Here is a 22,903-nt window from a genome sequence, read left to right as displayed (position 1 = left end):
AACTGCTTAAGGCCGAAAAGTAAGCAAATGTATGTTAGGTAGTCAGCAGTCCCTTAGCGTAATACATTCAAATGTACTGACAGTAATAATTGTACTGATGGGTAACCTGTCTAAAAAGTAATCCAGTACACACAAGTGGTACCAACTCCCTCTAGGCTAATGAAACACACTTGTGAAAGTGCAGTGAGGAAAATCCACTATCTGCACCAACTGAATTCCAGGCTTTGCCTCTCATTGAAGGTTATACGTAGCTGGCCAATGTCCAATTCTGTTTTGGGTTGTATGCCTACAGGGAAGGCTGAAGTAAGTGGTCATGTTACCTGGCAAGACAAGCACTCACACACGTCACTGGAAATATACAAGTGATACGACAACTCAACCAACAGTTCATATTTGATGAAACAACACTAGAAGTAGTCATATGCTTCCAAACTCAAATATGTTTCAATGTCTTTAAGAATATCTGAATATCTGTAGTCTTGCAAACACACTTTCCCCTTGACAACATTTTCTGTGACCCTAAGAGAGTATGACTTGTTTTAGAATATTATTATTGTGATGTAATGGAAGATGAACTAAGCACTAAGGATGTTGTGTGACAATCCTTATTAAATCAGAGCACTCACCCTAAATGATTCTACCTCAGATTTAACTGTTCCAATCTACTGTCCTTGGGGACGGGGTCACCTACAAGCTATAAAAAATGAAGACTCACACTTTCACTGCAGGACACACTATGGTTGTGTTTACAAAGGCAGCCCAATTCTGATATTTTTTCCATTCATTTGTTCTTTTGACCAATCAGAATTGGGCTGCATATGTGTTTCTGCTGGACCACATACACTGACAGAGGCTTCATGACAATAGGGGGTACATGCCCCCCTCAGATTTGTCCTGTTGAAAAACTTTTTTGTTGTTGTTTATCTGTAATGCTAGTATGAAGCTAGCTTTAGCTAGCCCAGATAGGTTCTCAATCTCCCAGCCTCATAACTAACTACCAAGAAGCCATGTCAGGCTAACCAGTCTAACTTCAGGTAACTGCCAAAATAAAATAAACAGTAACATAAAGTGTGTTTAATAGGGCGTTGGGCCAATACAAGCCAAAACAGCTTCAATGCACCTTGGCATAGAATCTACAAGTGTCTGGAACACTATTGGAGATATGTGACACCATTCTTCCATGAGAAATTCCATAATTTGGTGTTTTGTTGATGGTGGTGGAAAACGCTGTCACAGGCGCCGCTCCAGAATCTCCCATAAGTGTTCAGTTGGGTTGAGATCTGGTGTGGCTTACATTGATGTCATATTCATCAAACCATTCAGTGACCACTCGTGCCCTGTGGATGGGGGCATTGTCATCCTATGGTGGTGTAGTCATAGTAACCAAAATAAGGCCCTGCCCAGCATTTTTATACAAGCCCTAAGCATGATGGGATGTTAAGTGCTTTATTAACTCAGGAACCATGTGTGGAAACACCTGCTTTCAATATACTTTGAATCCCTCATTAATCAACTGTTTCCATTATTTTGGCTATTACCTGTATGTTAGCTGGCAAGGTTGATAGACTTTAGATAAGCACGCAATAACCCAATGTACTGAATTAGACTCAAATTCCTTTCAATATTTTACCCACATTTTAGCAGAGATGCAGAGAAGCATAATATGTTTCTTTAAAAAAGAAAAACAAACAGCTCAAGAGGTATGTTCAGAAAAATAGACATTTTTTATGTAGAATTAAGCATATTGATTATATCTCTAGATTGCAGGGAAAAGCTTTTTCAGGTGTTTGAAATATGCCAAATTCTCCAACTTCCAGACAGGGGGACTAGCCCCCCTCCAGACCACCCCCCAGCCATCCTCACATACTTAGTGCCTCCTCAGATTTTTGGCCCCTGTCCACTACTACATTCTTCTTTTGTATTCCTGGAGGGAACCACCACAAAACATAGCCTTGTGAGACCAGTACAACCTTGAAGAGATTCTGTAATTCCCAATTCCCTCGTAGCTACAACTTTTTTTTTCTCCCCAATTTCCAATATCCAATTGTTGTAGTAGCTACTATCTTGTCTCATCGCTACAACTCCCGTACGGGCTCGGGAGAGACAAAGGTTGAATGTCATACACAACCCAACCAGCCGTACTGACCTCACCCTCTCACCTTCCCCCCCTACTCACAAGGCAGGCAATACGCTCGACCTCATCTTTACTAGATGCTGTTCTTCCACTAACCTCATTGCAACTCCCCTCCAAGTCTCCGACCACTACCTTGTATCCTTTTCCCTCTCGCTCTCATCCAACACTTCCCACACTGCCCCTACTCGGATGGTATCGCGCCGTCCCAACCTCCGCTCTCTCTCCCCCGCTACTCTCTCCTCTTCCATCCTATCATCTCTTCCCTCTGCTCAAACCTTCTCCAACCTATCTCCTGATTCTGCCTCCTCAACCCTCCTCTCCTCCCTTTCTGCATCCTTTGACTCTCTATGTCCCCTATCCTCCAGGCCGGCTCGGTCCTCCCCTCCCGCTCCGTGGCTCGACGACTCATTGCGAGCTCACAGAACAGGGCTCCGGGCAGCCGAGCGGAAATGGAGGAAAACTCGCCTCCCTGCGGACCTGGCATCCTTTCACTCCCTCCTCTCTACATTTTCCTCCTCTGTCTCTGCTGCTAAAGCCACTTTCTACCACTCTAAATTCCAAGCATCTGCCTCTAACCCTAGGAAGCTCTTTGCCACCTTCTCCTCCCTCCTGAATCCTCCTCCCACTCCCCCCTCCTCCCTCTCTGCAGATGACTTCGTCAACCATTTTGAAAAGAAGGTCGACGACATCCGATCCTCGTTTGCTAAGTCAAACGACACTGCTCACACTGCCCTACCCTGTGCTCTGACCTCTTTCTCCCCTCTCTCTCCAGATGAAATCTCGCGTCTTGTGACGGCCGGCCGCCCAACAACCTGCCCGCTTGACCCTATGCCCTCCTCTCTTCTCCAGACCATTTCCGGAGACCTTCTCCCTTACCTCACCTCGCTCATCAACTCATCCCTGACCGCTGGCTACGTCCCTTCCGTCTTCAAGAGAGCGAGAGTTGCACCCCTTCTGAAAAAACCTACACTCGATCCCTCCGATGTCAACAACTACAGACCAGTATCCCTTCTTTCTTTTCTCTCCAAAACTCTTGAACGTGCCATCCTTGGCCAGCTCTCCCGCTATCTCTCTCAGAATGACCTTCTTGATCCAAATCAGTCAGGTTTCAAGACTAGTCATTCAACTGAGACTGCTCTTCTCTGTATCACGGAGGCGCTCCGCACTGCTAAAGCTAACTCTCTCTCCTCTGCTCTCATCTTTCTAGACCTATCGGCTGCCTTCGATACTGTGAACCATCAGATCCTCCTCTCCACCCTCTCCGAGTTGGGCATCTCCGGCGCGGCCCACGCTTAGATTGCGTCCTACCTGACAGGTCGCTCCTACCAGGTGGCGTGGCGAGAATCTGTCTCCTCACCACGCGCTCTCACCACTGGTGTCCCCCAGGGCTCTGTTCTAGGCCCTCTCCTATTCTCGCTATACACCAAGTCACTTGGCTCTGTCATAACCTCACATGGTCTCTCCTATCATTGCTATGCAGACGACACACAATTAATCTTCTCCTTTCCCCCTTCTGATGACCAGGTGGCGAATCGCATCTCTGCATGTCTGGCAGACATATCAGTGTGGATGACGGATCACCACCTCAAGCTGAACCTCGGCAAGACGGAGCTGCTCTTCCTCCCGGGGAAGGACTGCCCGTTCCATGATCTCACCATCACGGTTGACAACTCCATTGTGTCCTCCTCCCAGAGCGCTAAGAACCTTGGCGTGATCCTGGACAACACCCTGTCGTTCTCAACTAACATCAAGGCGGTGGCCCGTTCCTGTAGGTTCATGCTCTACAACATCCGCAGAGTACGACCCTGCCTCACACAGGAAGCGGCGCAGGTCCTAGTCCAGGCACTTGTCATCTCCCGTCTGGATTACTGCAACTCGCTGTTGGCTGGGCTCCCTGCCTGTGCCATTAAACCCCTACAACTCATCCAGAACGCCGCAGCCGGTCTGGTGTTCAACCTTCCCAAGTACTCTCACGTCACCCCGCTCCTCCGCTCTCTCCACTGGCTTCCAGTTGAAGCTCGCATCCGCTACAAGACCATGGTGCTTGCCTACGGAGCTGTGAGGGGAACGGCACCTCAGTACCTCCAGGCTCTGATCAGGCCCTACACCCAAACAAGGGCACTGCGTTCATCCACCTCTGGCCTGCTCGCCTCCCTACCACTGAGGAAGTACAGTTCCCGCTCAGCCCAGTCAAAACTGTTCGCTGCTCTGGCCCCCCAATGGTGGAACAAACCCCCTCACGACGCCAGGACAGCGGAGTCAATCACCACCTTCCGGAGACACCTGAAACCCCACCTCTTTAAGGAATACCTAGGATAGGATAAAGTAATCCTTCTCACCCCCCCCCCTTAAAAGATTTAGATGCACTATTGTAAAGTGGCTGTTCCACTGGATGTCATAAGGTGAATGCACCAATTTGTAAGTCGCTCTGGATAAGAGCGTCTGCTAAATGACTTAAATGTAAATGTAAATGTCCCGTCCATCAGACATGAACATTAATCAGTGGGGGAATTCATTCAGGTTTAACCCACTTCACGTTTGTTTTGAGATGACTTTGCTGTTGACTAAAACAGGGCACCTGGTTCACCTGGGGCAGGCCCGGGGCATTCATTGAAATCCCTTCTATAACTTAATCAAAGATGGCAGCCGGCAGACAACAAAGAGTAAAAGTCAGAGGTGTGGATGGGGTTTTAGGCTGGGTTTCTGTACAGCACTTTGAGATATCAGCGGATGTACGAAGGGCTATATAAATACATTTGATTTGATTTGGATGGAAGGCCATTGGCCTCACCTAATCTCTGATCATTTAATGATATTACTCATACTTGTGATTTTCATCAGATATCACTAGTGTTGTAACACAAGCTGTGAGTTGTGCATACTAACTCCATTATGAAGGGTTAAAAGAAACATTGAGGTAGGTCCACATTCACACTGTGATTAGAAAGATATTTGGAATTTTGGACATTCTGGATGAATATTAGGAGAAATTCAGCTAAATAAAAAACGTACAGAATTAGTGAGCATAGTGCTCGCAATGCCAGGATAGTGCTTTGATTCCCTGGACCAACCGAACATAAAATGTACGCACACATCAAAAACACATTTTTCAGGCATTGAAAATATGTAATTTACTGACTTCGAAAATGCATATTTCTTTTGTTAATAGATCCAAGGAAGTAAGCACTCTATCACAATTTTCCAAACCTCTTAATATAGGAAAGAGGAAGCAACTGAAGAATATTTATTATTGCTTCTATCTTTTTCAAAAGCTTTAAAACTGGCAGCAATAATGTTCAAAGTGATCCAACCTAGAGAAGAAACCAATAGACCAGCTCAACTACAATAACATTGTCACGTGTGCTCCCGCTCCGGCATCTCGGTCACCAAGCTGCTTGTTATGGCACACACCTGTCACCATCATTACATGCACCTGTGCATCATTAGACTCACCTGGACTTCACCACTTCCCTGATTACCTTCCCTATACATGTCACTCCTTTTGGGTCCTTCCCCAGGTGTCATTGTTTCTGTTTCATGTCTGCGCTGTTCTCAGTAACAGTTATATATATTTTTTCTCAGTAACAGTAATAGATGTTTTTTTGCTAGGACTGTGATATGTTGTTTATCTACCTTAGTCGAATGCACTGACGGTAAATCACTCTGGGTAATTGCGTCTGCTGAATTACAAAAATGTAAATGTAAAAACACTTGCAACGCATGCTGGGTATTATTCAAATGAGCTCCGCCCCCAACCAAATCAAATCACTGCAGACTGCATGTCAAGATTGTTTTCACATTATAGTACGGCACAGTTTAGTACAGTAGAGCACTGTTAAGTACAGGACAGTCAAGTTTTATTCAGTAGAGTACAGTATAGTACAGTTTAATTCTGTAGAGAAGAGTACATTAGAGTAAAGTAGGGTACAATACAGTACACTATACTTTACTGTACTCTACTGTGCTGTACTGTATAGCGCTGTACTGTGCTGTCCAAACATATGAACAATAGATGTCTATGATTGGTTCAGATTTGGTCTGGACCGGACCCAATCTGAACCAATTATAGATATCTATGTATGGGCCAAAACAAGGCCGGTCCAAACCGGACCAAATCTGAACCAATGATAGACATCTATGTTTGGACCAAAGAAAAACCAGACCAAAAATATATGTCCTTGGACGTTGAAATCAAGTCCGTACTGCACAAAAAAAAAAAAAAAAGAGCAAAAAAAGACGTCCAAAAGACATCGTCGGTAAATGCTTAGTGGGCAGACATCACTTCAATCAAAACTCATTTGGGTTGATGTCACCAATAGCACAATAGAGTTAGGTAACCATCACTTCTTTACTTTGATGGAGTAATCTTTGCAATCATTTTGTGTCTTGAGACAATATAGCTATATTGAGAGCACAAGGGGGCCTCCTAGGAGGACAGTTGGCTACAATCTCCAAGCTCTGTTTTACTGTTTAGATACATTATTAATCCTCGCTAGCGATACTGTTTTCTAAACCAACTGTCAAGGCTCAGGAAAGGACCAGATGCAGACAGTTTCGAAGTAACAAAAGTTTATTACAAAAACAGGGGGGCAGGCAAACGACAGATCAAGGGCAGGCAAAGGTCAGTAGTTCAGAGCAGAGTCTGAAAAGTACAGAACGGCAGGCAGGCTCAGGGTCAGGGCAGGCAGGGGACAGTAATCCAGGGTGGTGTGACAAGGTACAGAACGAAAGTCAGGGCAGGCAGAATGGTCAAAAACAGATGCAGGAATGCCCACATGCAGGAACGCACCGAATCGCATGCAGCAATTGCACCCTTCTCTTACAATTGGGAAAATATTTAGTTTGTTTCAGCATGTTTATAATTCTGATAAGAACAACAGTTCTGAGTAGGCTAGGAGGACAAAACAATATTGCGGTTGGTCGGGTGACTCCATCACTCTATGCAAGATTTCTGCAAGAGTTATCTCGTGGGCGGGAACTGCTCTGCCCTTGATACTGAAGTCTCCTCCTCCTCTGCAAGCTGTTTGCTTAATTCTCATGGGGGTGATGCCCTGTTACTAACGCAATAAAGCTCCTGGATGCAATCCACGGCACAATGCATGGATCATTTTCATCGGACAGACCCACTACTACTTTCTCCTCCCCTCTCGCACTGTGTCATTACCAGCCCACTGCTGCCTGTCTGTAAGTAGACATTTTGGGACTATTTGTTGGATTTATTTATTGTGCAGTACAAAAAACAGGGAGACATTTCTCTCATTCAATAGGATTGTTGCAGAATGAGTGAAGAGAAAGCAATAGAGGAGAGTGGGAGATCTTGTATTTATTTATGGTAAGTTCTAAATGGAGTTAGGAAAATTGTAATTTGAGAAATAATAACGGGGTAGAACACAATGCAAACCAGTTATTTGCCATGTTAATGCATGTTGTTTTTACCCTCATAAATACAAGACAAGATGTGAGGTGTGAGTGAGTTGATATCCTCAGTTAATGCATAACCTATTTATAAAACATGGAAGCATTTGCCACACTTATCCATGTAAATAAATGTATGTTATTGATGACATATTCAACTTGTTAGACTTAAATATGATATAGCTGTCAAACATTTTATCTTCTGATATATAATATTAACTAAAGTCATAAAAGTCAAATATGAGTTCTGGTCAATCATTAGGTCACTGGGTTTAGGTTGTCTATGGGTCAAGGATGTGACATATTGCAGCTTCCAAGAGAGTCACCTGTTTTATTTGACAACCCCCTCCACTCTCTGTCTCACTCTCTTTCTTTCTATCAAGTATCTTCATGTCCCCCCCTCTTCTCTTTCACGCTCTCCATTTCTCTATCCTCATTGAACCTAGTCCATCGTTAGAGTCCAAGTGTACCCACAATTTGAAAGTAGTCTACTATAAACTCATTGATTGCAAAATTACATATTGCATCCCTCTGTGCTGTCTGGCATAGTGTCACTGGTTCAATTCCCTAGTGGAGTAATACATGTTGTGTCCAGGAGCAAGTTCCATTCCCTGGAAGGACTAAGTGAATTTCAAGGCATGCAGACAGATAGATATCTTCCAACTGAGGATAATCATTTCATTAATATATTTATTATTACTTTGCCAGGAGCTGCCTGTCGGCGTGTAACCAGCATCCCATGATGGTGGCATTCAAAGGAATCTGGACCAAGAACTTCTGGAGGGCTGTCTCAGCTGAGTACCTAGCAACCATGATCTTCGTCCTCCTCAGCCTGGGCTCCACCATCAATTGGGCGGCCGAGTCAGACAACCCTCCCCCTGCAGACTTGGTCCTCATCTCATTTTGCTTCGGGCTGGCCATTGCCACAATGGTGCAGTGCTTTGGTCACATCAGCGGTGGCCACATCAACCCGGCAGTCACTGCAGCCATGGTGGTGACCCGGAAGTTGAGCCTGGCCAAGGGTGTGTTCTACCTAGCTGCCCAGTGCCTGGGAGCGATCACTGGGGCAGGGCTCCTCTACCTGGTGACACCAGTGTCTGTCAGAGGGGGCCTGGGAGTGACTATGGTAAAACATATAGATCGGCCTGTAATCACAGAATCTGTATTATAGCCAAACAAGTATAGCAACAGTCAGGATTGACACTATGCATAAGATAGTATTTGAATCTATTTAGTTCTTTTGGGACTATTCCATCAGGCAAGCTCAATCAAGCACAGCTAAAGTATTTGAAAATCTACTATTTGAACACAGGTCTGGGATAGTTTGTCATGAAAAGTATTGTTCAGTCACTCTTACTCTTGTTTCCCAGGTGAACCCCAAGCTCAACGTGGGCTGCGGCCTGTTGGTGGAGCTCCTGATCACCTTCGAGCTGGTCTTCACAGTGTTCGCCACCTGTGACCCCAAACGCTCTGTTAACGGCTCGGCTGGCCTCGCCATCGGATTCGCTGTAGCCATCGGTCATCTGTTCGCAGTGAGTGTGATTCCATCTCTCACTTATTAGTGCTAGAATTACAGCAAACCTGAAGGCCTCAAGAGTCAGACATTACATTTAAATCAATGCATCTATGGAATAAAATGTGTAGTGTGTTGATGTAGATTGATGATGTAGTTTGTACTTTAATCATCATAATGGTGAAATAGTACAACAGGTATACCATAGAACATTAGTTCACAGTACAGTAAAGTATACAAATGTCTCTCAGACCTGCTCTAACATACACATCCTCAATGGGTACCGCTGTTGCAACTCCATGGCAACCAATCACTAGGGAACTACCTAAACCACACTGAGCAAATTAATGCTCCTGAAAGCGACATGCTACCTCTCTTCACAGCACAGCTTGATTTCAATGTGCTGCTTACATGCCACTAGATTATCCCTGCTAAACTAGTACCTTGTATACATATGGAATACCTGCATTTAAACAACCATTCCCACAATTATATAGGTTTCATTTTATTATGTTCTACTTTATGAATGCATGTGGAACAATACACTACTGTAGATGTTGTGGTAGCTCTGGCTAGGTCTTGCTCCATGTCTCTCTCTCTACAGTCCCCTCATGTTAGCATCTCTATGCCCTGCTTTGTTCTAGATTCCATACACAGGAGCCAGTATGAACCCCGCCGCTCCTTTGGACCTGCAGTTGTCACCATGAACTTTGAGAACCACTGGGTAAGAAAGAAACTGCTGCAGCCTTCTCACCCTCAAAGGCCCATCCAAGATAGCATATTTGTATCCTTGGAAGTTGTGGAAACATACAGTACATTTTTGGTTTCCCATTGGTTCTGGGAATGAAGCCATAAGTTTCCCAAATGGCAAAACTGGACATTTTTTTAGCGTTCTGAGAACAGAAGTAAAAATGTTGCCTGTTCTGGGAACGTACATTTTTATATTGCAAGGAGGATCTGAGAATGTTTTTCTACGGTTCGCTGAAAGTTTTCTTTGAAGGTTTTATTAACTGAGAACGGACATTCTAGGTTATATGGAGGTTTTTGAATAACTTCCTTACCTTTAATTGAATGTTTCAATTCCACTTCTAGATTTGTTTGAATGAACTATTTTGAACTCCAAGTACAGATAGGACACATGGAAATTCTATCTCTGGGCTCGCAAGCGTAGCTACATACAATAAAACCAAAGATAATATCATCATGTGAAGTGGCTAGTTAGCTGTAAAATCGCCCTTTCCCACAGACACACAGGGCGCATTGGGAGATGGTATTTGAAGGATAAACTATATGGTTATAAATAACATTCTTAGAATGTTCTTTGAACGTTACTAAAGTTCTTGTGTTTTTAAATGTTGCCTAAATGTGCTGAGAATGTTCCATTCCGGGAACAGAAGGTTGTGGGAAGGTTGTATGCAAAATAAATATAGGACAACCATGCTCTCACCAAGCTCCAAGAAACATATGGTTCTCAGAACATTATGTGCTAGCTGGCATACTCATACACAGTTGTGGGTGAAGGGCAGGGATAACATTGGGCTGGGGCCTGCAGGAACCTACTGTATGAGCCAAATGAGAGCCAGGATTAGATTAGGTTGTGTGAATTTTGTCTACAACAATATCTAATGAAAATCTAATCAGAATACTGGTATTGTACCCCGTGTCGCCCGCCCCGTATCGTCAAGGCATAAGAGACTCTTGTGCACCTACTTCTCTGACTGCTCACACAGGCTTTACTATACAATTGCTGCAGACACACCAAGAAAAAGGAACATTACATTTTTTTTTTTGGTCCAAGATGCACTTTGAAGATGTTATTGTCCACATTTACTTATCCTCAGCCAACAATCAAACAACCCCATAGTAGAATAGTTTACATTATCAATTAGCTTGTTGCATTCTATGTAAGAAGTGGTGCGTTTAAATTGTGTGTGCCACAGGGAGAAAAACATGCATTGATATGCATATACCCAGCCACTGCACTGTCACGGGAAATACACACATTTGAAGGGGGTTAATGGCCATTGTTAAAAGAGGAGGATCCCAGCATTCCATTATTGCTACATTTTTTTATTTCTCAACTCCTAATAATGAGTGAACTGCATCATTTTTAAACAGGAGAATCAACAGAATGGTTTAGGTGCGTTTAGCTCTTGCCCTTCACGTTGAGTTTAGCTCTTGCTTTTCACATTGACCGGGGCCCAATGTTACATGGGTAAAGGTGTAACAGATAGGCCTGCATTATATTTTTGGGACATTCAAGTCATCAATATGATGCTATCTAGCAACAAGATCATGTCTAGAGTTTGTGAGCTAGCTAATGATTAGCCCAATGGGGTAAAAGAAGATGGGCATTCCCATCCTATTTAATTAGCCACTGTGCCAGCCAGGTGATAACCTAATGCTTTTTGCTAAATAACACACCTGCAAGGCATGGGCCAATGTGTTATTGAACACTTTTATGGATGGGCAAATCCTATTTTAGATCGTGACAGCATCATTTTATTTCATTTAATTGGAGTAGAATGTCCTTTTAAAAAGACACAAGAACTGACTTTCTCACAGTAGTTCTACAAAGAAAGAAAATATGCCACCACTGCTAAAAAATGATTTGGAAACACTGACCATCCATTGATGTTTTAGTTGTTAAAGCATGGACACTTCAAATGAAGAGATAGCTTCAAGCCTAAAGTGGAGTGAATTTTCATGTTTGAATATAAAAAGTCCCTCCACTGAAATGTCATAATCTGAGCATTACACAGAAATCACAAGCTATTTGGTTGTGAAGACATGGGGTAAACAGATGCCAGTTATTACAGCAGTGTATTAATAAAGAGCTGGTAGTATACTTTCATGTGTGCTTTTTGTTTATATAGTTTAGGTTAGTGCATCATTGTGTGATAAGTGTTCAGGCCATCTCTGTCCTCCAGTCGCTAATGTTGGAAATATCATTTTAAGTGGGGGGCAACGGTTGGGGTAGGGGGGCATACTGAAACTTAATAAGGTCACAGTGCATATCACCATGCCATAGCAGCTACGAAGGATCCCACCTAGTGTCGATCAAGGACATCTTAACCCCCCATAGAGGGCATGAGCGCTACAGACTGACATCAGCAATCCATAGAAACACAGAGTGCTTCATAGGTAGAGAAACCTTGAAATGGTCAGGAAATGCTCTTAAAAACCATGCGTCATCAATAGTTCACTTGACCCTTGCTACTAGGTATAGATTCATTCATTTCAGCTTCCTATTTCAGAATAAAATGAAAAGCACATCCTTGGTATAGACAACTAAAGACAGGTGTTCTGGACATTACCCACAGCATATGTTTCTTTAATTAGTTATCCAGGTCAATTATTGTCACAGAGGTGTTCATAGTAGCGTGGCACAGCATGGTGTGTGTGTGTGTTTATATGGGTCTTGGGTATAATTAGGAAAGCTCCTCAGAACTGAGAGTGGTGTCATATCTGACAGGTGTTCTCTCTGTCTCCATGACAAATGTTTGACTTGGCAGAACCTAAAAGGTACCTGGCTCCAATGAGAATGCCCATAAACAATGATTGCTGCCTCTTTACAGACATGACAAGACATGACATCTGGTCTAATAATGTATGACAGCTCTGTCATAATGCGGTATCCCCTAGCTCTGTCTGTGGTTATAGGTTCCTATTTGTCTGAACAGAGTTTTACCTTACCTGTCTTGCAGGTGTACTGGGTTGGTCCAATCCTGGGTGGCATCATGGCGGCTGCCCTCTATGAATACCTGTTCTGCCCTGACCCTGAGCTGAAGAAGATGTTCCGCGAAGTCTTCCAGAAGGATCCAGCTTCGGGGAAGTACAGGGAGGTGGAGGGCAGTATGTACCAGACGGAACCAGACGACCTGATCATCAAGCCAGGCTCCATCCACCACATCGACCTGGAGAAGGGGGAGAAGAAGGACCCTTTCCTGGACTCGACGACCGAGGTGCTGTCCTCTGTATGACTACCACGGGCACTGGAGAGGGAGACCAACCTATAGAGCAGGGGGAGATCCAGAGAGAGACACTTTGATTCTGGGTCCTCCACCCCTGTACCCATACCATACGCCCCGTACCCCCAAACCCCATATCCCCATAACTAAACCCACACAGACTCACTTCTCAGGCAGAATAGGATTGGTGCATTTCCTCTCAATGCATGTGTATTCCTGTACATGGTGGTGAGCCTTCCTCAACATTTTTGAAGTAACTGGATAATATACACAACCGTTCAAAAGTTTGGGGTCACTTAGAAATGTCCTTGTTTTAAATAAAAACACGTATTTTTGTCCATTAAAATAACATCAAATTGATCAGAAATACACTGTAGACATTGTTAATGTTGTAAATGACTATTGTAGCTGGAAACGGCTGATTTTTTACAGAATATATACATAGCCGTACAGAGGCCAATTATCAGCAACCATCCCTCCAATGGCACGTTGTGTTAGCCAATCCAAGTTTATCATTTTTAAAGGCTAATTGATCATTAGAAAACCCTTTTGCAATTATGTTAGCAAAGCTGAAAACTGTTGTTCTGATTAAAGAAGCAAAAAAACTGGCCTTATTTAGAATAGTTCAGTTTCTGGAGCATCAGCATTTGTTGGTTCGATTACAGGCTCAAAATGGCCGGAAACAAATAACTTTTTTCTAAAACTCGTCCGTCTATTCGTGTTCTGAGAAATGAAGGCTATTCCATGTGAGAAATTGACAAGAAACTGAAGATCTGGTAAAACGCTGTGTTCTACTCCCTTCACAGAACAGCGCAAACTGTCTCTAACCAGAATAGAAAGAGGAGCGGGAGGCCCCGGTGCACAACTGAGCAAGAGGACAAGTACACTAGTTTGAGAAACAGACGCCTCACAAGTAATCAACTGGCAGCTTCATTAAACATTACCCGCAAAACACCAGTCTCAACGTCAACAGTGAAGAGGCAACTCCGGGATGCTGGCTTTCTAGGCAGAGTTCCTCGGTCCAGTGTCTGTGTTCTTTTGGCCACCTTAATCTTTTCTTTATATTGGCCAGTCTGAGATATGGCTTTTTATTTGTAACTCTATCCAGAAGGCCAGCATCCCGGAGTCACCTCTTCACTGTTGCCCACAAATGCTGATGCTCCAGATACTCAACTAGTCTAAAGGCCAGTTTTATTGCTTCTTTTATCAACAGTTTTCAGCTGTGCTAAAATATTTGCAAAAGAGTTTTCGAATGATCAATTAGCCTTTTAAAATGATACACTTGGTTCAGCTAACACAATGTGCCATTGGAACACAAAAGTGATGGTTGCTGATAATGGGCCTATGTACGTCTATGTAGATATTCCATAGAAAATCTGCTGTTTCCAGCTACAATAGTCATTTACAACATTAACAATGTCTACACTGTATTTCTATTCAATTTGATGTTATTTTAATGGACAAAATGGCCTTTTCTGTCAAAACAATTTCTAAGTGACCCCAAACTTTTGAAAGGTAGTGAAACTTTGCATGCTGCACACCCTAACCAATTACCCATCATGTGAAATCTATTGATCTCCACAATCTTGTCCCATCGTTATCTGTCCCAGCTCTGTTTGCTTGTGGCACTCTGCTGCACTGCAGAGTGATAACAAAAGACTACATTTTTGTCAGGGAAAAATGTCCAGGTCAACCAATTACATGGGGTCATGACACTGAATTGGTAAACCAGAGAGGAAACATCAAGCTTATTATTTTTGGATTAGTGTCACATATTGAATATGAACACGATGGCATAAGAGATCTTAACTACATATGGTCGTTAAGCACATTATAGAACTCATGTTGTGAAGGAAAAGTTCTACCCAACATTTACAATCTTCAGCCCACTCCTATATTGTTAGTATTTATTTCCATTTTCAGTGCACATCGGTCAGGGAAAAAACTATTAAACTTTACAATTTTATTTCTTTGTAGAAACATATGTCTTAAAACAGATTTTAATTGCCAAGCAACAGATAATAGACAAGCCATCAGATATCAGTTATATAGATTTTCATAAACATAAGCACAAAATAGAATCAGCTCTTTTGATACATTTGGAATGATTGCATTATTATTATTGACTGTATTTTCATACTGAAATTATTCTTGTACTTACTTCTGAAGTGGTGTGCCTGCTTTACATTGCTTGGTCTTGAAAACCAAGGACCCATGAGGGAAATGCTTTCCTCCATACCAACCACTCTGGATTTGAGTATTGCATAGATTTTAATGTTAGAATTGAATACTTGAAAACTACACCTTGCTGCCGTTTCTGTGTTGATTTTGAATTTCATTAGTGTGAACAATTTTGCTATTATACTGTAAGTACATGCAAGCCTTGGTTTGGCATCTGTTAGTACCTCTCAAAACACAATACCATAATACTGTACGATATACCAAATAGATATAAAAATGTATTTCTGTCTCTGATATATAGCTCTTCTCATAACAGCTTTTAACAAATGTTACAGTTTAAAGCCAGAGGCTGGGTGGAGAATTGCTCCTGAAGAGTTATATCAGCTCACAGTAGAAGGCAGTAGCAGTTTACAGTAGCAGTACGACAGAAGCCCATCTCATCCATGATGGATAGCCTCCTCCCCTCTAGATAGTGTCTCCTCATAGCCAGACAGATGGGGATGATGTGTATTCTCTTTGAGTAAAGTCTGAGACTATAGCTCATAATCTCATTCCATCAGTGAAACACCACAGGAAAAGCCGGGCCACTTTGCCATATAGAGTAGAGGTGATCTGTCACAATCTCGCTTTATTTCCTTTGGAAAAGTACAGACAATTGAATGTGGAGAGAAGTCAAGCGAACTGCATATAATGCTACCTAGGTGATGAAAAACAGTTGACATAGGTTGACTGATTGTTTTAATACTGTTTATTTTTTTTTCACTTTGGTTCTGTCATGGTTCCACCTGTCACCAGAGACCGTCCTTGTCATGTTCGTCGTAACGATGAGACCAAGGCGCAGTGTGATATGAATACATTCCTCTTTCATAAAGAAAGAACACAAACTAACAAAACAACCAAATGAACATGAAGCTATATATAACGAGTACTGACATGCAACTACACAGACAATAACCCACAAAACCAATGGAAAATGGCAACCACAATAGGATCCCCAATCAGAGACAACGATAGACAGCTGCCTCTGATTGGGAATCAATTCAGGCCACCATAGACCTACATTACCTAGACATACAAAAAAACATAGATATAGAAAAACCCTAGACAGGGCAAACACACATACCCATCCTCGTCAAACCCTGACCTGACCAACATAACATAGTTATCTGTGTTTTATGTATTATCTAGGTGCGGACTCCCGACCGCAAACCTGAATTTATAGGGGAGGGTCCTGGTGGGCATCTACCCTCGGTGACGGCTCTGATTCTGGATGCCGCCCCCCTTCTTTACACTTAGTCCGCTCTTGTGGCATTGACCAGTGGATCATTGCTGGAGGCTCTGGACTGCAGATCCTCGCCGTAGGCCCCGGGCTGGGGACCCTCACTGCGTGGACCATTGCCGGATGTTCTGGACTGGGGACCGTCGCTGGAGACCTCGGACTTGGGACCGTCGTCGGAGGCTCCAGGCTGGGGACCGTCGCTGGAGACCTCGGACTTGGGACCATCGCTGGAGGTTCCGGACTGTGGCCCGTCGTTGGAGGCTCCGGGCTGGGGACCGTCGTCGGAGGCTCCGGGCTGGGGACCGTCGTTGGAGGTTCTGGACTGTGGCCCGTCGTTGGAGGTTCCGGTCTGTGAACTGTTGCCGGAAGCTCTGGACTGGGTACTGTCCCCGGACGCTGTGGACTGGGTACTGTCGCCGGACGCTCTGGATTAGGTACTGTCGCCAGACGCTCTGGACTGCCGAGACGCACTGTAGGCCTGTTGCGTGGTGCAGGCACTGGTGGAACTGTGCTGGTGACACACACCACATGGAGAGTGTGGGGAGGAGGAACAGGGCGTACTGGACCCTGGAGGCTCACTGGAGGCCTGATGCGTGGTGCCGGTACTAGGGGTATCGGGCTGGTGACACGCACCTCAGGGCGAGTGCGGGGAGGAGGAACAGGACATACTGGACTGTGGAGGCGCACTGGAGGTCTGGAGTGTAGAGCTGACACTGGTGGTACTGTGCTGGTGACACGCACCTCAGGGCGAGTGTGGGGAAGAGGAACAGGGCATACTGGACCCTGGAGGCTCACTGGAGGCCTGATGCGTGGTGCCGGTACTAGGGGTATCGGGCTGGTGACACGCACCTCAGGGCGAGTGCGGGGAGGAGGAACAGGACGTACTAGACTGTGGAGACGCACTGGAGGTCTGGAGTGTAGAGCTGACACAACTCGTCCTGGCTGGCACAGGAAGCACTGGGCTGTGCAGACTCACCGGAGACACAGTACGCAGAGCCGGCGCAGGATATCCTGGTCCAAGGAGGTACGCTGGAGACCAGGAGCGCTGAGCCGGCACCCTCCTTCCTGGCTGGATGCCCATTCTATTCCAGCCAATACTGTCATGCAGGTGAAAGAGGACCCAAAAGCGACTTGGCGAAAACAGAGTCTTTAATCCAGTAAAGTGAATACAATCAAAAAAAACACAACTTTCACTCGAAATGACGAGGACAAACTGGAGACTCGATCTTGAACAGCAGGTGAACAGCAGGTTGCCTCGGGAAGGCACTTGAACCAGACAGACTCAGACACCTGCTCACCACGCAGCATCTGAGGAAAACACGACACGACAGGGCGATACACAAACACAGCACGGTGAAATCTAGACAAGGAACCGACAGGGCAGAACGAATAACAAGGAGAGAAATAGGGACTCTAATCAGGGAAAAGGATCGGGAACAGGTGTGGGAAGGCTAAATGATGATTAGGGGAATAGGAACAGCTGGGAGCAGGAACGGAACGATAGAGAGAAGAGAGAGCGAGAGAGTGAGAGAGGGAGGGGGAGAGAGAGGGATAGAAAGAGGGAAAGAACCTAATAAGACCAGTAGAGGGAAACGAATAGAATGGGGAGCACAGGGACAAGACATGATAATAAATGACAAAACATGACAGTACCCCCCCACTCACCGAGCGCCTCCTGGCGCACTCGAGGAGGAATCCTGGCGGCAACGGAGGAAATCATCAATGAGTGAACGGTCCAGCACGTCCCGAGACGGAACCCAACTCCTCTCCTCAGGACCGTAACCCTCCCAATCCACTAAGTATTGGTGACCCCGTCCCCGAGAACGCATGTCCATGATCTTATGTACCTTGTAAATAGGTGCGCTCTCGACAAGGACGGGAGGGGGGAGGGAAGACGAACGGGAGTGCGAAGAAAGGGCTTGACACAGGAGACATGGAAGACAGGATGGACGCGACGAAGATGTCGCGGAAGAAGCAGTCGCACAGCGACAGGATTGACGACCTGGGAGACACGGAACGGACCAATGAACCGCGGAGTCAACTTACGAGAAGCTGTCGTAAGAGGAAGGTTGCGAGTGGAAAGCCACACTCTCTGGCCGCAACAATACCTTGGACTCTTAATCCTGCGTTTATTGGCGGCTCTCACAGTCTGTGCCCTGTAACGGCAAAGTGCAGACCTCACCCTCCTCCAGGTGCGCTCACAACGTTGGACAAACGCTTGAGCGGAGGGAACGCTGGACTCGGCAAGCTGGGATGAGAACAGAGGAGGCTGGTAACCCAGACTACTCTGAAACGGAGATAACCCGGTAGCAGACGAAGGAAGCGAATTGTGAGCGTATTCTGCCCAGGGGAGCTGTTCTGCCCAAGACGCAGGGTTTCTGAAAGAAAGGCTGCGTAGTATGCGACCAATCGTCTGATTGGCCCTCTCTGCTTGACCGTTAGACTGGGGATGAAACCCGGAAGAGAGACTGACGGACGCACCAATCAAACGACAGAACTCCCTCCAAAACTGTGACGTGAATTGCGGGCCTCTGTCTGAAACGGCGTCTAACGGGAGGCCATGAATTCTGAATACATTCTCGATAATGATTTGTGCCGTCTCCTTAGCGGAAGGAAGTTTAGCGAGGGGAATGAAATGTGCCGCCTTAGAGAACCTATCGACAACCGTAAGAATCACAGTCTTCCCCGCAGACAAAGGCAGACCGGTAATGAAGTCTAGGGCGATGTGAGACCATGGTCGAGAAGGAATGGGGAGCGGTCTGAGACGACCGGCAGGAGGAGAGTTACCCGACTTAGTCTGCGCGCAGTCCGAACAAGCAGCCACGAAACGGCGCGTGTCACGCTCCTGAGTCGGCCACCAAAAGCGCTGGCGAATAGACGCAAGAGTGCCTCGAACACCGGGATGACCAGCTAACTTGGCAGAGTGAGCCCACTGAAGAACAGCCAGACGAGTGGAAACAGGGACGAAAAGGAGGTTACTAGGACAAGCGCGCGGCGACGCAGTGTGCGTGAGTGCTTGCTTAACCTGTCTTTCAATTCCCCAGACTGTTAACCCGACAACACGCCCATAAGGAAGAATCCCCTCGGGATCAGTAGAAGCCACAGAAGAACTAAACAGACGGGATAAGGCATCAGGCTTGGTGTTCTTGCTACCCGGACGGTAAGAAATCACAAACTCGAAACGAGCGAAAAACAACGCCCAACGAGCTTGACGGGCATTAAGTCGTTTGGCAGAACGGATGTACTCAAGGTTCTTATGGTCTGTCCAAACGACAAAAGGAACGGTCGCCCCCTCCAACCACTGTCGCCATTCGCCTAGGGCTAAGCGGATGGCGAGCAGTTCACGGTTACCCACATCATAGTTGCGCTCAGATGGCGACAGGCGATGAGAAAAATAAGCGCAAGGATGAACCTTATCGTCAGACTGGAAGCGCTGGGATAGAATGGCTCCCACGCCTACCTCTGAAGGTCAACCTCGACAATGAATTGTCTAGTGACGTCAGGAGTAACGAGGATAGGAGCGGACGTAAAACGTTCTTTTAGAAGATCAAAAGCTCCCTGGGCGGAACCGGACCACTTAAAACACGTCTTGACAGAAGTAAGAGCTGTGAGAGGGGCAGCAACTTGACCGAAATTACGAATGAAACGCCGATAGAAATTAGCGAAACCTAAAAAGCGCTGCAACTCGACACGTGACCTTGGAACGGGCCAATCACTGACAGCTTGGACCTTAGCGGAATCCATCTGAATGCCTTCAGCGGAAATAACGGAACCGAGAAAAGTAACGGAGGAGACATGAAAAGAGCACTTCTCAGCCTTTACGTAGAGACAATTCTCTAAAAGGCGCTGTAGAACACGTCGAACGTGCTGAACATGAATCTCGAGTGACGGAGAAAAAATCAGGATATCGTCAAGATAGACAAAAACAAAGATGTTCAGCATGTCTCTCAGAACATCATTAACTAATGCCTGAAAAACAGCTGGCGCATTGGCGAGACCGAACGGCAGAACCCGGTACTCAAAATGCCCTAACGGAGTGTTAAACGCCGTTTTCCACTCGTCCCCCTCTCTGATGCGCACGAGATGGTAAGCGTTACGAAGGTCCAACTTAGTAAAGCACCTGGCTCCCTGCAGAATCTCGAAGGCTGATGACATAAGGGGAAGCGGATAACGATTCTTAACCGTTATGTCATTCAGCCCTCGATAATCCACGCAGGGCGCAGAGTACCGTCCTTCTTCTTAACAAAAAAAAACCCCGCCCCGGCCGGAGAGGAAGAAGGCACTATGGTACCGGCGTCAAGAGACACAGACAAATAATCCTCGAGAGCCTTACGTTCGGGAGCCGACAGAGAGTATAGTCTACCCCGAGGAGGAGTGGTCCCCGGAAGGAGATCAATACTACAATCATACGACCGGTGAGGAGGAAGGGAGTTGGCTCGGGACCGACTGAAGACCGTGCGCAGATCATGATATTCCTCCGGCACTCCTGTCAAATCGCCAGGTTCCTCCTGAGAAGTAGGGACAGAAGAAACGGGAGGGATGGCAGACATTAAACACTTCACATGACAAGAAACGTTCCAGGATAGGATAGAATTACTAGACCAATTAATAGAAGGATTATGACATACTAGCCAGGGATGACCCAAAACAACAGGTGTAAACGGTGAACGAAAAATCAAAAAAGAAATAGTCTCACTGTGGTTACCAGATACTGTGAGGGTTAAAGGTAGTGTCTCAAATCTGATACTGGGAAGATGACTACCATCTAAGGCGAACATGGGCGTAGGCTTCTCTAACTCTCTGAAAGGAATGTCATGTTTCCGAACCCATGCTTCGTCCATGAAACAACCCTCAGCCCCAGAGTCTATCAAGGCACTACATGTAGCACCCGAACCGGTCCAGCGTAGATGGACCGACAAAGTAGTGCAGGATTTTGATGGAGAGACTTGAGTAGTTGCGCTCACCTGTAGCCCTCCGCTTACAGATGAGCTCTGGCTTTTACTGGACATGAATTAACAAAATGTCCAGCAACTCCGCAATGGAGGCACAGGCGGTTGGTGATCCTCCGTTCCCTCTCCTTAGTCGAGATGCGAATCCCTCCCAGCTGCATGGGCTCAGTCTCTGAGCCAAAGGAGGGAGATGGTTGCGATGCGGAGCAGGGAAACACCGTTGATGCGAGCTCTCTTCCACGAGCCCGGTGACGAAGATCTACCCGTCGTTCTATGCGGATGGCGAGAGCAATCAAAGAGTCCACATCTGAAGGAACCTCCCGGGAGAGAATCTCATCCTTAACCACTGCGTGGAGTCCCTCCAGAAAACGAGCGAGCAGCGCCGGCTCGTTCCACTCACTAGAGGCAGCAAGAGTGCGAAACTCAATAGAATAATCCGTTATGGACCGTTCACCTTGGCATAAGGAAGCCAGGGCCCTAGAAGCCTCCCTACCAAAAACTGAACGGTCAAAAACCCGAATCATCTCCTCTTTAAAGTTCTGGAACTTGTTAGAGCAATCAGCCCTTGCCTCCCAGATAGCTGTGCCCCATTCTCGAGCCCGGCCAGTAAGGAGTGAAATGACGTAAGCAACCCGAGCTCTCTCACTAGAGTATGTGTTGGGTTGGAGAGAGAACACAATCTCACACTGCGTGAGAAAGGAGCGGCACTCAGTGGGCTGCCCGGAGTAGCAAGGTGGGTTATTAACCCTAGGTTCTGGAGGCTCGGCAGGCCAGGAAGTAACAGGTGGCACGAGACGTAGACTCTGGAACTGTCCAGAGAGGTCGGAAACCTGAGCGGCCAGGTTCTCCACGGCATGGCGAGCAGCAGACAATTCCTGCTCGTGTCTGCCGAGCATGGCTCCTTGGATCTCGACGGCAGTGTAACGAGCGTCTGAAGTCGCTGGGTCCATTCCTTGGTCGGTTCCTTCTGTCATGCAGGTGAAAGAGGACCCAAAAGCGACTTGGCGAAAACAGAGTCTTTAATCCAGTAAAGTGAATACAATCAAAAAAAACACAACTTTCACTCGAAATGACGAGGACAAACTGGAGACTCGATCTTGAACAGCAGGTGAACAGCAGGTTGCCTCGGGAAGGCACTTGAACCAGACAGACTCAGACACCTGCTCACCACGCAGCATCTGAGGAAAACACGACACGACAGGGCGATACACAAACACAGCACGGTGAAATCTAGACAAGGAACCGACAGGGCAGAACGAATAACAAGGAGAGAAATAGGGACTCTAATCAGGGAAAAGGATCGGGAACAGGTGTGGGAAGGCTAAATGATGATTAGGGAATAGGAACAGCTGGGAGCAGGAACGGAACGATAGAGAGAAGAGAGAGCGAGAGAGTGAGAGAGGGAGGGGGAGAGAGAGGGATAGAAAGAGGGAAAGAACCTAATAAGACCAGTAGAGGGAA

General features: G+C 45.9%; 1 pseudogene; it reads left to right on the top strand.

Moving 5' to 3' along the window:
* The first annotated feature begins 7,327 nt into the window (after positions 1-7,327).
* LOC124009144 lies at positions 7,328-13,411 on the top strand (annotated as a pseudogene).
* The last annotated feature ends 9,492 nt before the right edge of the window (positions 13,412-22,903 follow it).

The sequence above is a fragment of the Oncorhynchus gorbuscha genome, linkage group LG22 (genome assembly GCF_021184085.1).
Source record: "Oncorhynchus gorbuscha isolate QuinsamMale2020 ecotype Even-year linkage group LG22, OgorEven_v1.0, whole genome shotgun sequence".
Taxonomy (NCBI): Eukaryota; Metazoa; Chordata; class Actinopteri; order Salmoniformes; family Salmonidae; genus Oncorhynchus; species Oncorhynchus gorbuscha.
Note: the sequence above shows the minus strand (reverse complement) of the source record. Positions and strands in the feature narration are given on the sequence as shown.